Raw genomic sequence first — 14,506 nt, 5'->3', positions numbered from 1 at the left:
CTCAATTATCCTTAAAAGACACAATTTACACACACTGTATCCTATCAACATATCTACTTGATACAAACTAAATTATCCTTAAAAGACACAATTTACAGACACTGTGTCATATCAATGTATCTACTTGATACAAACTAAAATATCCTTAAAAGACACAATTTACAGACACTGTGTCCTATCAACATATCTACTTGATACAAACTATATTATCCTGACCTTAAAAGACACAATTTACAGACACTGTGTCCTATCAACATATCTACTTGATACAAACTATATTATCCTTAAAAGACACAATTTACAGACACTGTATCCTATCAACATATCTACTTGATACAAACTAAATTATCCTTAAAAAACACAATTTACAGACACTGTCCTATCAACATATCTACTTGATACAAACTAAATTATTCTTAAAAGACACAATTTACAGACACTGTCCTATCAATGTATCTACTTGATACAAACTAAATTATCCTAAAAAGACACAATTTACAGACACTGTGTCATATCAATGTATCTACTTGATACAAACTAAATTATCCTAAAAAGACACAATTTACAGACACTGTGTCCTATCAACATATCTACTTGATACAAACTATATTATCCTTAAAAGACACAATTTACAGACACTATCCTATCAACATATCTACTTGATACAAACTATATTATCCTTAAAAGACACAATTTACAGACACTGTGTCCTATCAACATATCTACTTGATACAAACTATATTATCCTTAAAAGACACAATTAAACACACTACGTCCTATCAACATATCTACTTGATACAAACTATATTATCCTTAAAAGACACAATTTACAGACACTGTCCTATCAACAAATCTACTTGATACAAACTATATTATCCTTAAAAGACACAATTTACAGACACTGTCCTATCAACATATCTACTTGATACAAACTATATTATCCTTAAAAGACACAATTTACAGACACTGTGTCATATCAATGTATCTACTTGATACAACTATATTATCCTTAAAAGACACAATTTACAGACACTTTGTCCTATCAATGGATCTCATTGATACAAACTAGATTATCCTAAAAAGACACAATTTACAGACACTGTGTCCTACCAGAATATCTCCTTGATACAAACTAAGTTATTATAAAAAGACATAATTTACAGACACTGTGTCATAACAATGTATTCGCTTGATACAAACTAAATTATCCTAAAATGACACAATTTACAGACACTGTGTAAATATTCGTCCTGATAGATATGCCTGAAATATTTGCCACTGGACATTAAGCAACCAACAATCAATCAATCCTATTAAAATATCAACTTAGTACAGAGAAAATTTGTGGTCTAATTAATTATCTGAATTAATGAAATATATTGGAATACCCTTTAACAAGCATTGTAATAGTAATTTCAAACAGAAACTAGAAGATTTCTACAAAATTAAATTAAATTTGAACTATCCAAGATAAGAGATGGAAACTGTGGTTAACTTTTTATTTATCACTAAATTAAGAATAAGTGCACACTCATTATCAATAGAAACTGGTAGGTATGCAAGACCAACAATACCCTCTAATGAGAGATTTTGTAAATTTTGCACTGGAAACACGGATACACAAAATATTTTAACATGTATGTATTCGGTTAAGTTAGGTGCATCTTCTAAATGTACACCAACATAAATACTTATGTAAATAAGGAAAGCATCTATCCATGTGTTAATATCAGTAATCTTTTTACTTAGTTTAGTTTGGATAATCAGCTGTCCATTTGTATCTACTGTTCTGTGCCTGAATTTGTATTAAAGCAATATATACCTAAATCTACATATTCACCATTAATTATTTTGTTCCGAGTTTTGTGAAACATTTAAACATAGATTATCATTTGCACTAATTATTGGCAAATATTAGAACTTTGTGTTATACCTGTATTCGATTGTTGCCTTTCATTGACTGAGTCAGGAGATGTAACACTTACAGTAGCTGGAGAGTGAATAAGGGCATTGCCATTGACAATCTGAACAACTTCATTCCTAAGTTCTGGAGTCATCATACATGTAGCTAAAACTTGCGTGGAAGTATGCTGTCCAACGACATTGCTAGATCTGTTTCCCAACGGTGTCGGTACGCCCCTCTGCTGTACCCTTTGCCTTTGGCTGCATTTATAAGGACTTTTAGAGGGCCTTTGTGACATACGATCTGCTTTCCCGATTTCCATAATATGTAAGATGTTTGGTTTTTAAAACTGAAAAATTACTACAATAATATTAGTGAAACGACCGTTGAAAAGTTATAATATCTATACAACTCGTCTAAACATCAACCCAACAATGTTAGATCTGTATATTTTATAAACTTCATACATTTATTCATTATTGGTTTCTCTTTAAATTGCTTGCTGTGTAGCAGATGAAACATTTCATATAACGATAGTTTTAAAATCGCAGACGTCCATGCGACACGTGTCTTTAAAACCATGTGCGCAGTTTTTATCTGAAATTACGGGTCTGTTAAAATTTCTATTTTTGGAAATATAATTCATGATTTCCACTGAATTAAACCAACAATTTAAAATTTACAATGAAATATTTAGAAACTCTTTACAGAAGAAACAACAAAAGATATAAAATCTTTAACACTATTTTATACTGGATCAAAACCATGTGCTTTTCCTATCTTTCAAACTTTCCGAACCTTTTCAGTAAAATAAGATTTTTTGAAAGACATCCATTTCATATACCAAATCAAAGAAATATTATTAACTTTTGAAACAAACATTAGTTAATTCATACGGAACCCAATTTTTTGCGTCTTCCCTCTGCTGTATCGTACGTGGTAAAGAAAGAATGATGACGTCACAGTTATCAAGGTTAAAATAATTAACGTGACTCATAATACATAACAAGTTCCACCACGTGTTCAAAGCGGGACAACTCCCAAAACGTAAGCCCACTTTCCTCCGATAACCGGATTTATTCTTCATAGGAATAAATCTTATTATATGTTAATGTTTGTGTTCTTTATGCAACCATTGGAATGTTTTTTTCTTGTTTGATCTATTTTTGACCTCAATGATACCTCCTTGAAAAAACTGCAGGGGTCAATAAGTATTTTTTTCTGTATAAAGACACAAATCAAGAACGTGTGTTTTATTTTCAATTTATGTGTTTAATTTGTTTAAAAAATTAATTTAAACCAAACGGATTTGACACGTCAAGCATAAAATATATCAATAGGCTTCTTCGAAAAGTGCTACATCTCTTTTGACAAGTGGATTCATTAGGTAAACCACTTAATACAACAAACAACACAATACAACACAAACATGTTATGCATTGTTGGGATAACTTCACAGATGGGTACAATGGGATGTCCAAGATGAGAAAGATTGTATTGATATATGCAATAATGCAACCATTTTGATTAACTTCATTTAATAAGCTTGATTCATAGACAAAAACTGAATATATCTAATGGTAACTCGTGTTAACATAATTCATAAAACGTAATGACTGCCCACAAAATTATGGTAATGACACGGAAATGATGCAAACTGATCAATTTACTAGTCCGAACGTACTACCTATTCAAAGCCAGAAAAATGAAAGATAGTATCTTTTGTGTCATATTGTACGAGGGTTGATGTTTGTCAAATTTGATTGTGTGTTTCCTAGAATAAGGAAAAAGGAAGATAAACAGTTTCGGTGGCAAATGATAAAAAGACCCCACAGACGATGGTATATATTTAATCATATCTAATTATGATGAAATGTCTGTATAGACACATGTTGACGTCATTGAACTACAACTATAGCGTAATTGTGTGTTCTCTTCTAACGCAGAATTACGCAAAAGAAGAGAATCCAACAAAGAACATGAGATAAATGACGATGACCAATTATACCGTCAGGTGCAAACAGCGTATATTTTTATCAAATTAGATCAAAACGCATTGAAAGAAATGTTGGTAATGTCTGGTTTATTTTTATAGAAATTTAAGCATAATTAGTTTGCTGATATTTAAATCTCATTAATCTATTAAGACGAAAAATTAAGGTAGCCAAAATAATTATATGATGATATTGATTGAACTCTACAAGGAGTGCAGGTCTCGTGCTATGCATGCATGCATCACTTCACATGCGACTCCTCTCAATCAAATGTTACAATCGGAAAATAGACCGGAATAGACGACTATTCATGTATCGTTAGATCTAAGACTATGAAAGCATGTCGCTAGTTAGTTGATACAGACCAATTGATATAGTATTTACATGTATTGGAGCAGATGGTATGTTACTACTTAGAAACGGAAAATGATTTCCCGTTTACATTCTAATTTGACATTATCTCTGTCAAACTTCACTGACATTTACATGTGAGTTAAAAAGCAATGTAATACTAAAAAACATTCGTTTTAGTAAAAATATAACTGACACTTCATATAATCTACTAACCATTGTAAAGCACCCATGTCTTTTTATTGGTGTATTTTGCTTACCCTTTTATCTTCTGTTAAGTGTTTTGTCTACGTTTGCTTTTTTTGAGGACATGTTGTTTTCTGTCTTTCTAAACCTCATGATTTTTGTTATCCTCTAGTATCTTCTTCTTATTTTATTAGCAGCAGAACTAAAACTTGATACCTTAACTTCAGTAAGTTTTTTGTTAAACGCAGTCTGAATTTGCTTTATGTCTCTATATCCCTTGGATCTCCAGTTGACCTAAGAAAATTGATGTATAAGAGTCATTTTATCTTTTTATACAACAGAACTTTATCGAGCATTTCTGTAAGAAAATGTTATAAGCTGCAAATGTACAATATTACGGAAAAGCACAAATATGGTAAGCATGTCATGCATACATTACCGATAGATACGAACCTACACTCAGTCAAAATGTCAAATCACCAATACACGCAAACCTACACTCGGTCAAAGTGTTACATTACCGATACACACGAACCTTCACTCAGTCAAAATGTCACATTACCGATACACGCAAACCCACACTCGGTCAAAACGTCATATTACCGATACACGCGAACCCAAACTAGGTAAAAAAGTCACATTACCGAAACACGCGAATGCATAGAGCACTCAGTAAAATGCCACATCTGGAAATATGTAACAATCAGTTATAACACAGATTGTTTTATCGAAATATCTAAGAATGCGAAAACATGTAGCTATTTGGTTAAGACAAAGACAAGTCGTCACTTTCTGAAGCAAGGTTGTCGGCTATCCGAACGTTCCCGAAGTCCTGTGTTTGAAAGCAGATTGAATAAGTCTTGCTCCCCTTGGTTTGAAGTTGACAAAGAGTATGAATAATTATACATACTTACTGAATCTTAAAATGTTAGTATGGTACTTTTAATTAAAAAATCTAAACCGACCTTATAAACCACGACTATTTATTGACATTCGAACTTTTTGTCATTCAGTATGTTTTTATGTATTTCAACGAATATAAATGGGTCAGAACTAAGTATTTATTATGAATTAATTCAGTTTTCGTTTCGGCAAGATCCGGTCATTTGATATTTATACACACTTTCATAAATTATCTACAAAGTGTAAATGTATCAGTATTAGAAAGCACAGTTCTCATATACGTTAATGAATTCATAAAAAATCCATAAAAGTCCCCAAAAAATCTTTGTAATTTAAAACTTGCAATAACATATCCATCATGAGAAGTTCAAAATATGTTTTAATGAACTTCTAATATTATGCAAGACTAATCTTTATGACATATTTGTTATGAAAAGATCGGGTTTTCCACTCATACTGCTGTCCAGGGCAAGAAAATAGTTATAGGTTATTGTGCCCCGATTCAAAACAATGTTCCGTCATTGCGTTCTTATAGGCCATGCCGAACAGTGACTATGTTAGTATTGCAAATTATGAGAATTCTGCAATGGCCACTAGTAACAATGTCCAACCAACTATTCTATTTAGTCCCAGTTGTGCCAATTCTCGCTTTGTGTGTATTATATTAAAAAATAAGCCGATGTGCGATGGATTACATAAACCTCTATATCTCAATGTTTTTATGTTAACATGTCAATGTAGAAGACAGTTTGTTTGTCAGAAACAGCTTTTCATATTTAAAGTAAATCCTCAAGAGATGTAGCAACATTTAACAGGTTGATCTCTCATTTAGCAGGAAACGGTAACTTATGACATACAATTTTGTATTTCTATTAATATACACACATGTTAAGAGATATACAACTTCAGGTTTAGATGAAACCATAACATATGCAGGGCACTTGCAGAGGATATTTTGTGTGTTGAAAAGGTTTCTTGCATGATGATAATTCTTTTAATGATTCTTTTATTTCAGCCATACTATACATATAATCGCATATATATTCCAAAATGCCTAAATGTTTATGGACAATAATGAAACCAAATGTATATGATAACTTATCAAACTTGAAATCCACTTCCCATTATTATTGCACATCACGCGTCATATAGACAATCACACATCAGCGAAAGGACCATCGGTATTCGGGGAAGTCGTCGCATTTCAAGGTGACCATCGCATCAATTAACTTTTTTATAGTGTTGAAATGTTAGAATATGTTCTTCAAAGCATACACGAACTCCAAGGATTATTCAAACAGGGGGAAGTCCATAAAGGCTGAACAACAAATTCTCGACTATATCATTCAACGGAACAAATGGAAAACACTTGTTATATTCCTCACTTTGTGCAAGTATTGTCTGAAATAATATAGCAGACTACAACTTCTTCTTATATGATTGTTGCTGAAATTTACATTATCAATTGACTGTATGTGTGGCCTGTGAAAATCTGAAGTGTAATTCAATATGCATATCGTGTTAGCGACGATTAAAAATGTCATAACCAGTATCCATTCAAAATGTTCTATGTGATGTGTGTCTAATGTTCGATATTTAATTGGTAGACATCTTACACGAAATATACGCTTATAAGGTTATAACACAGCGTTTTAAACGCATCGTTATCAAAATTCAGCGCTAAAATAGTCCGAAAAAGGGTATTTCATCACCAACAACATTTTTAAACATCAGTACATCAAATGTAGATTGTTAAAATAAAAGAAAGAGAATATCGAAACATTGTTAAAAAGAAATTAAAGTACTTAAATTTAGAAGATAATAACAAGATCAATGATGGTAGATGTTCATAATTATAAGATCAATTCAAGTCACACAGTACCCTGTATTGACCTGATTTTGATGTTAATGTTACAATCTGTTTAAAAGCTGAAAATTAAAACGCAACTATTTCTTTCATAACACTAAGGATTTGTACTTGGTTTCAATAGATTATTACCGATTGTTGCGTATAAATATTACAATCATATGACAATGGATGTCACTGAATGATTCATTTATAATTAAAAGAAAACAGTTAAAGCTTTGCAGAAATATTTCCTCATATGGTGTTGAAAGTTCGTCCTTCAAGCAGTAAAACACCTTAAACAAAACAAAAAGAGTATATAAAAGCTACCAGTTATTTACAATTTCGCTTCTCATGTCACATATTTTTGGTGCCAAGTATTCATTTGAATGTGTGTATTCGGTGAAACAAAATCCCTATAGTCGGAGGCACTTAAAGTAAGTGATTAAACTCAACTTTTGTGTATGGCAGATTTAGTTATTTAATTAAGAAAGCAAAATATGTTTAATTTCTAGGGTATTGTTTTGGGTTTTAACCGTTTTGTCACATGTTTAAAGTAAAGCAACAAAAAATACCGAACTCCAAAGGAAATTCTAAACGGAGACTCCCTTAACAATAGGCAAAATCAAGAGCTCGAACACATCAAACAACTGTAATATTCTTGACTTGGTACATACATTCTATAATGTTAAAACGGTGAATAAAACCTGGTTTTATAGCTTGCTTAACTTCTCTTTTGTTTGACAGTCGCATACAATTCTATTATATTGACAACGATGTGTGAACAAAACAAGCAGACATAATAAGTAAAACTGCCAAAAATAAGAGGGGGGAATAGGGTATTTTATCACTTTATTGTCTTATCTTAAAGGCGTATATGTCTTTTCGTTTATTTTTGTAAAAAATAAGATATTTATAACATAGACTTTTGAGAAATTATTAAATATTCCGGCAGATCTCATTTAAGATAAAAAAAAAAAAAAGAACTCAATCTGCACGTTAACAAAAATAATTATTACGAGATAGCATTGTGTTTAAAAACTTAATATAATGTATTAATTAAGGTCCTCAATACTTTGTATCTCAGTTTGCCTTTTGAAATATTTTGATTCGAACGTCATTAATAAGGAGTCTTTTGTAGACAAACGCGTCTAGTGCAAATAATTTGAAGCTTGGTATCTATGACGAATCTATTTATATAGCATCCACAGTTTTTGATTGACTTTATTCAATCAACGGGTCATTGAAATACACAATTAATTTTCGTCGATATAGAAAGTTTCCTACAACATATTTTCCCTTCCTGAGTAGCCTTCACAAAGCCAATGTGATTCTTGATAAGTTTTAAATTAAAAGAAAGAAAATGATAACCTTCAATTGAACTACTTCAAAATAACTGTTAACTAGCGTTAATGCAAATAAAGAAAATAGATCTGTTTCGACAACATGCGTTTCACTGTATGTGTTGCAGAACATGATGAATATTAAAAAAAACACGTTTAACGTGTCAGCTGAGAACTCAAGACGAAGAGGAGAATCGCCATAACCTGTTGGAAACTTACTTATTTGAATTTCAATCGTTTTGACAAAAAGAATCCATTTATTTGTTCTCTAATATTGGAGACATTTAGAGCATAGACTTGCATTTAATCTAATGCAAAAACAAAAGATATTATCATATAGACACCAGGAATTACCGTAACTTTACATTTCAAACCAAATGGAACAGGTTTCTTCCCATGCATGCAATGACGGATTTATCCCTTGTACATCTGCAACTAGCATTATTTTTGCTGCATATCATTTCATCACCGTTTAAAACGCATAAAGGGACACGTTTGGCCGTTTTCCAGCTATTTTAGTACCTTTCAAGTAGTTAATATAAAAAAAAAATGAAAATGTTGCAGTATGTCTAATGAGACAACTCTCCACTAGAGACTACAAGACGTAGAGGTTAACTTCTTTGGGTCACCGTATGTACGTTAGTCTTACCGCTACACAGAGCATTTTACGCCCTGATAATCAGAGGGGATGTTTTTCTTTTTTTTTTTTATAATTATATTATTTTATATACAAGGAAGTAACGTATAACATTGTCATATATCTTCAAAAAGTAATTCAATACATAACGTGCTTTTACTAAAAGAAAATAATTTATGATAATCATATGCATTTATTTAAAAGGTGTAATTTTGTATCATTTTCGTTTGTTTGATACCGAGAATAGGGAAACCTAAAAGTTTACAGAAAAATTGTCAAAATAAAATGACAAAATTTAAAAAAAATCCGTTTCGATATATAAATATGTATACATAAAGGTAAAGCAGTATACCAGTGTTCAAAGAACAAGTACAAGTTTTATACCGGTTTATTTTGGGATAAACAATAATTCACCACTGGAGATAAAAATAAAACGATAATTTGTAAATACAATCTAAATGAATACAGTGGTTTTATCCTCAATCGTAGAATCTTACGTCTTTGATAAGTTTTACGATAGCTTTGCAATGAAATCCGTGAATGTGTGAGCTAACCGTTTCAGACTCAACGGAAAATGATTAATCATGAACAATTTCATTGAGCTTTTATGCAATATATCAGTAAACAGTGGTTTTTAGCTCACCTGGCCCAAATAACCATGTGAGCTTTTCTCATTACTTGGCGTCCGTCGTCTGTTGTCCGTCGTTATATTTTACAAAAATCTTTTCCTCTGAAACTACGCGGCCAAATTAAACCAAACTTGGCCATAATCATCATTGGGGTATGAAGTTTAAAAAATGTGTCCGATAACCTGGCCTTCCAACCAAGATGACCACCGTAGCTAAAAATAGAACATAGGGGTAGAATGAAGATTTTGGCTAATATTTCCAAAACCATACCATTTACAGTAAATCTGACAGGGTTAAATTGTTTATCAGGTTAAGATCTATCTGCCCTAAAATTTTCAGACAAATCTGAGAACCAGTTGTTGGGTTGCTGCCCCTGAACTTGTAATTTTAAGGAAAAGTTTCAGTTTTTGGTTATTATCTAGAATATTATTATAGATAGAGATAAACTGTAAACAACAATAATGTTCAGCAAAATAAGATCTACAAATAAGTCAACATGACCAAAATGGTCAATTGACCCCTTATCGAGTTATTGTCCTTTTTAGTAAATTCTTAACATATTTTTATTATCTTTTATAAAAGTTTTCTCCTCTGCAACTACTGAGACAAATTTAACCAAACTTGGCCACAATCATCATAAGTGTATCTTGTTTGAAAAATATGTCCAATGACCCTGCCTGCCAACCAACATGGCAGACATGGCAAAAAAAGAAGATAGAGGTAAAATGCAGTTTCTGGCTTTTATCTCTGAACTAAAAGCATAACAGTTGCATTGATTGTAAATAAAAATATCAGGTGAGCGACACAGACTGCTTGGAGCTTCTAGTTTTAGTTTTAAACTTCTCATCCGTTCTTGCTCTTGAATTTCATGCATCTTTCTAAGTTTATTTTCTCCTTGGTTAGGATTTGTTTTCAATGAATTAATAAGATTTTAATTACTGTTGTTTCTGGTTAACCCATCTTAACTAAACTGATGGCCTTCCTCTTAGCACCTTTTTATGTGAGAACATGGTATAGTCCGTCCATTGTCGACTATCAAGAGATTTTTACCCTTTATTACTTTCTGGTAAAGAAATGAGTTGCATGAGTTAAATTTTAATAATTCAATTTACTAGCTTATTTCTAAATAGCCGATAACTATCTCATCTTCAGCTAATCTTCAGTAACTACTGACAGTAGTATAAAATTCATTATATTAATTGACAACGATTTGTAAACAAAACAAACAGACATAAAAATTACAAAAATATGGGTACATAAGTCAACATTGTGTTATTATCTTAATCACTATAAAAAATAAACAAATATGTAACAAAGACGCACAAAAAGGTATATAAAGAATAAAGAGTTGTCTAATTTGCACTCATACCACATCTTCTTGTATCTATAAAGACAAAGTACATTATCAAAAATAAAAGACAAAAATATAATAATTTACCATAGCACCATAACACAATGACAGGATTTATAAGTACAAAGTCACGTCATTTGTAACAAAGAAACTCAAAAAGCATACAGACAAAGCACATTAGCAAAAATTGAAAGATGCAAGTTATAACTGTTGATTGCAGATTGAAATTTGTAAATCGTGATATAATGTTAACTTTTGTAACTAGTGATTGCAGGTTGTCTTTCTTGACTGCTGATTGCCGGGCGGTTATCTTTCGTAACTATTGGTTTTAGTTAAAAACTTGTTGCTTTCCGTTTTTTAATCCTTACCATGCGTGGGCCGATTAATCACGCCGTACAAAAAAAAACGTTTTAAGGCTCCAATGGCTTCCCTTCGAGGACTGACACACGAAGTTCTGAGGCCTAAAACTTTAACAAATAGTTTAAACCAGAAGGCATATAACTTTTTATCGTGTTAATTATTGAAATACGCATAGACAAAGACTACTTCCGGTTGTAGGTCCAGTTCAAGTAAAAAATCGAAAACATAAGAACTGTTGTGATTAATGTGTTCACTGGGGTCTACTCTACATGCAGACTACAGTTGAATGCATCTATCAGCATCCCTCCGTCTTCGAGGTCAAGAAAAAAGAACGAAAAAGGCCAAATTTGACGATTTTGGCACATTAGGACCATCTTTACAAATTGTGACTTTGATTGAGAGTTATCTCATTGGCACTCATACCACATCTTCTTATATCTATAGAGTTCATTTGTGCTTTCTACACTCAGTTGGTCGACGTTATAATTTTTAATTTTCATACATGACAAACTGGTTTGGTGACAAAGGAAAGGATTGTGATTGATAATATTTTATACAGATCAAAATCTTATAACGGCTTTAAAGAAATATGTGTGTTTATTTTCTTTTAAAGGAAAAGTGTATATGCGTTTTTGAAAATAATCTACGATTTTTCGAAGTTTTGAAAAACCTGACATTCATTAAAACATAAGAAAGAAACTCTTAATTTTTGAATTCAATTTTCTAGATGTCAAGGTTATTTTATATAAAGATATTCAGTAAACATAAAAACAAATATAAGTAGTAGGGACGGTTCAGTTTGAGGCACCCCTAAAACACAGGGCGCTAGGGCGCTGACGTCATATGCGCATGCCCCGCCCCCAATATGATATATGGGCATATACTAGCCCTAATGACGTCAGTGTAAGTAAGGAAGATGAGTCATACCGAATGCACGCCGTCCATATTTGGTCATGACGCGGTGCGACCATGAATCATCAGGATGCAAGATCAGGGCATGACTCACTACATGATAATACGGGCTATATATCAAAACGGAAGCACCTGATGTTGGATTATGACTCCTGGACCACCATATGATGAATCCCATATATGGAAAGCGACCACAATACCCTATGACCATATATGGAAATTATGACCAAATTTGGTAAAAAAACTTATTTTCACTCAAAAATCGAAATAAAATACATGATCATATATGGAAATCGACAAAACAACCTATGACCATATATGGAAATCATGACCAAATTTGGTAAAAAAACTTATTTTCACTCAAAAATCAAAATAAAATACACGATCATATATGGAAACCGACCAGATACCCTATGACCATATATGGAAATTATGACCAAATTTGGTAAAAACTTTATTTTCACTCAAACATCAAAATAAAACACATGTCCATATATGGACAACAGGTCACGTGATCGTATCGAGGAACGTTAACTCTGGTACAAAACAAGGGAAGCAACTCTGTATATATATCTCTCTCTTGGATTGACAATTCAACGTTCGAGGCAAGGTCACATGATCATATCGAAGAACTCTGGTACAAAAAAGGGAGGCAACTCTTCAAGGTGTGAACGTCAATCACCGATTAATCGTATCGTGTTCGGGGCAAATAGAAAAAAAAATACCAACGCAGATGTCAGTTTCATATACATTTATTACATTCATTCGTACAATGCAAGCAGTTTGTCGTCGTTACTCATCAAGTCACTAGGGGAAAAATCTTTCACAATGTCTTCCATGCTAATGTTTCTATATCTCATCTTCACGAAATGTACACAATAGAGTCCGCACGTATCGGATGATCCCGGTTGCACTTGAGTCGTACTGAATCTGTATTGAGGTCCATTGGCGATGAGCACGTTCCTGAAGCGACGATGATAATACTCCGGAGAACGTCCGAGTGAATCGAAGAATTCTGCCGGTCCCGTGGATGGAAAGTTAAACGCCACCCAATGCTTCCCCGGTCCATCGCAGGTATCCGTGTTGACGACATAGGTCATCGGTCGGTGCGAGATGTCTGCGGGTAACTCTTCGGCACAACGTACGTCCACCGGTAACCCTTCCAACGCTTCTTCTAGTTCTGCGTCGCTCATGGGAAGTATGTCTTCGTCCGTGTCGTATTCGGAGGTATCCTCGCTGCTGTCGAGCCTCCTCCTCGCCTTGGAGATCCTTTCCTCCTCCTCCCTGCTGCACGCATGCTCCTCCAGTCCGCGGCGGTGTACAAAGACCAGTCCGCATTCTTCGCAGGCGATCAGATCGTTCGTGGTCGTTTCTTCCGTTTGGGTCGTCTCCTCCTCCTCTCCCGCCCCCGTCAGGACGTTCGTGCGCAGTCTCTCCGTCTCGGGGGTCTCCGGTTTGACGTCGACAAGGAGATAACCGTGTCGTCTTCTCGTGGCCTCGTCGAATTGTCGCAGGAAATGTTCGGATCGACCCGGGTACATCTGTCGTGCCAGGGTGGCCACGGGCTGTCGATCGATCGGATTGTCAAAGAGGACCATGTAATGACAGTTTCTTCTCTGGGTGGGGTCCTTTCCAAAATACAGGTTCTGGTAGATGGCGATCACGGAAAGATTTCGATGGTGACTTCCTTCGGTGAAGAGATCGTTGATGCGGGTGTCTTTGCTGGCGAGGGTCATCAGATCGTCCAGGACCACCATGTTGCGCACTCTCGGATCGAAGAAGTCGTCGCTCTCTAGGTCGGCGGGGATGCCTCTCACAAACTCCACCGGCGGGTGCACGCCGTCTCGTACGACGTCGTAGAGGGGTTGCCACCTCTTGTACAGCCAGACGATTCTCTGCGGTGCCGGTTCGCACATCGCTTCCGCTTCTCGGAGGACTTTCGCCACGAAATGCGTCTTGCCGCAAGACGTCGGACCCGAAACGATCATAGTAAACGGGTGTTGAAACAGGAACGGACCGGACGGCGGTTGTTCTACCACCGCAGGCACGGGCGGCGGCTGTTCTACCACCGCAGGCACGGGCGGCGGCGGC

Source organism: Mytilus galloprovincialis, chromosome 7 (assembly GCF_965363235.1).
Source record: "Mytilus galloprovincialis chromosome 7, xbMytGall1.hap1.1, whole genome shotgun sequence".
In the NCBI taxonomy this organism is placed as follows: domain Eukaryota; kingdom Metazoa; phylum Mollusca; class Bivalvia; order Mytilida; family Mytilidae; genus Mytilus; species Mytilus galloprovincialis.
Note: the sequence above shows the minus strand (reverse complement) of the source record.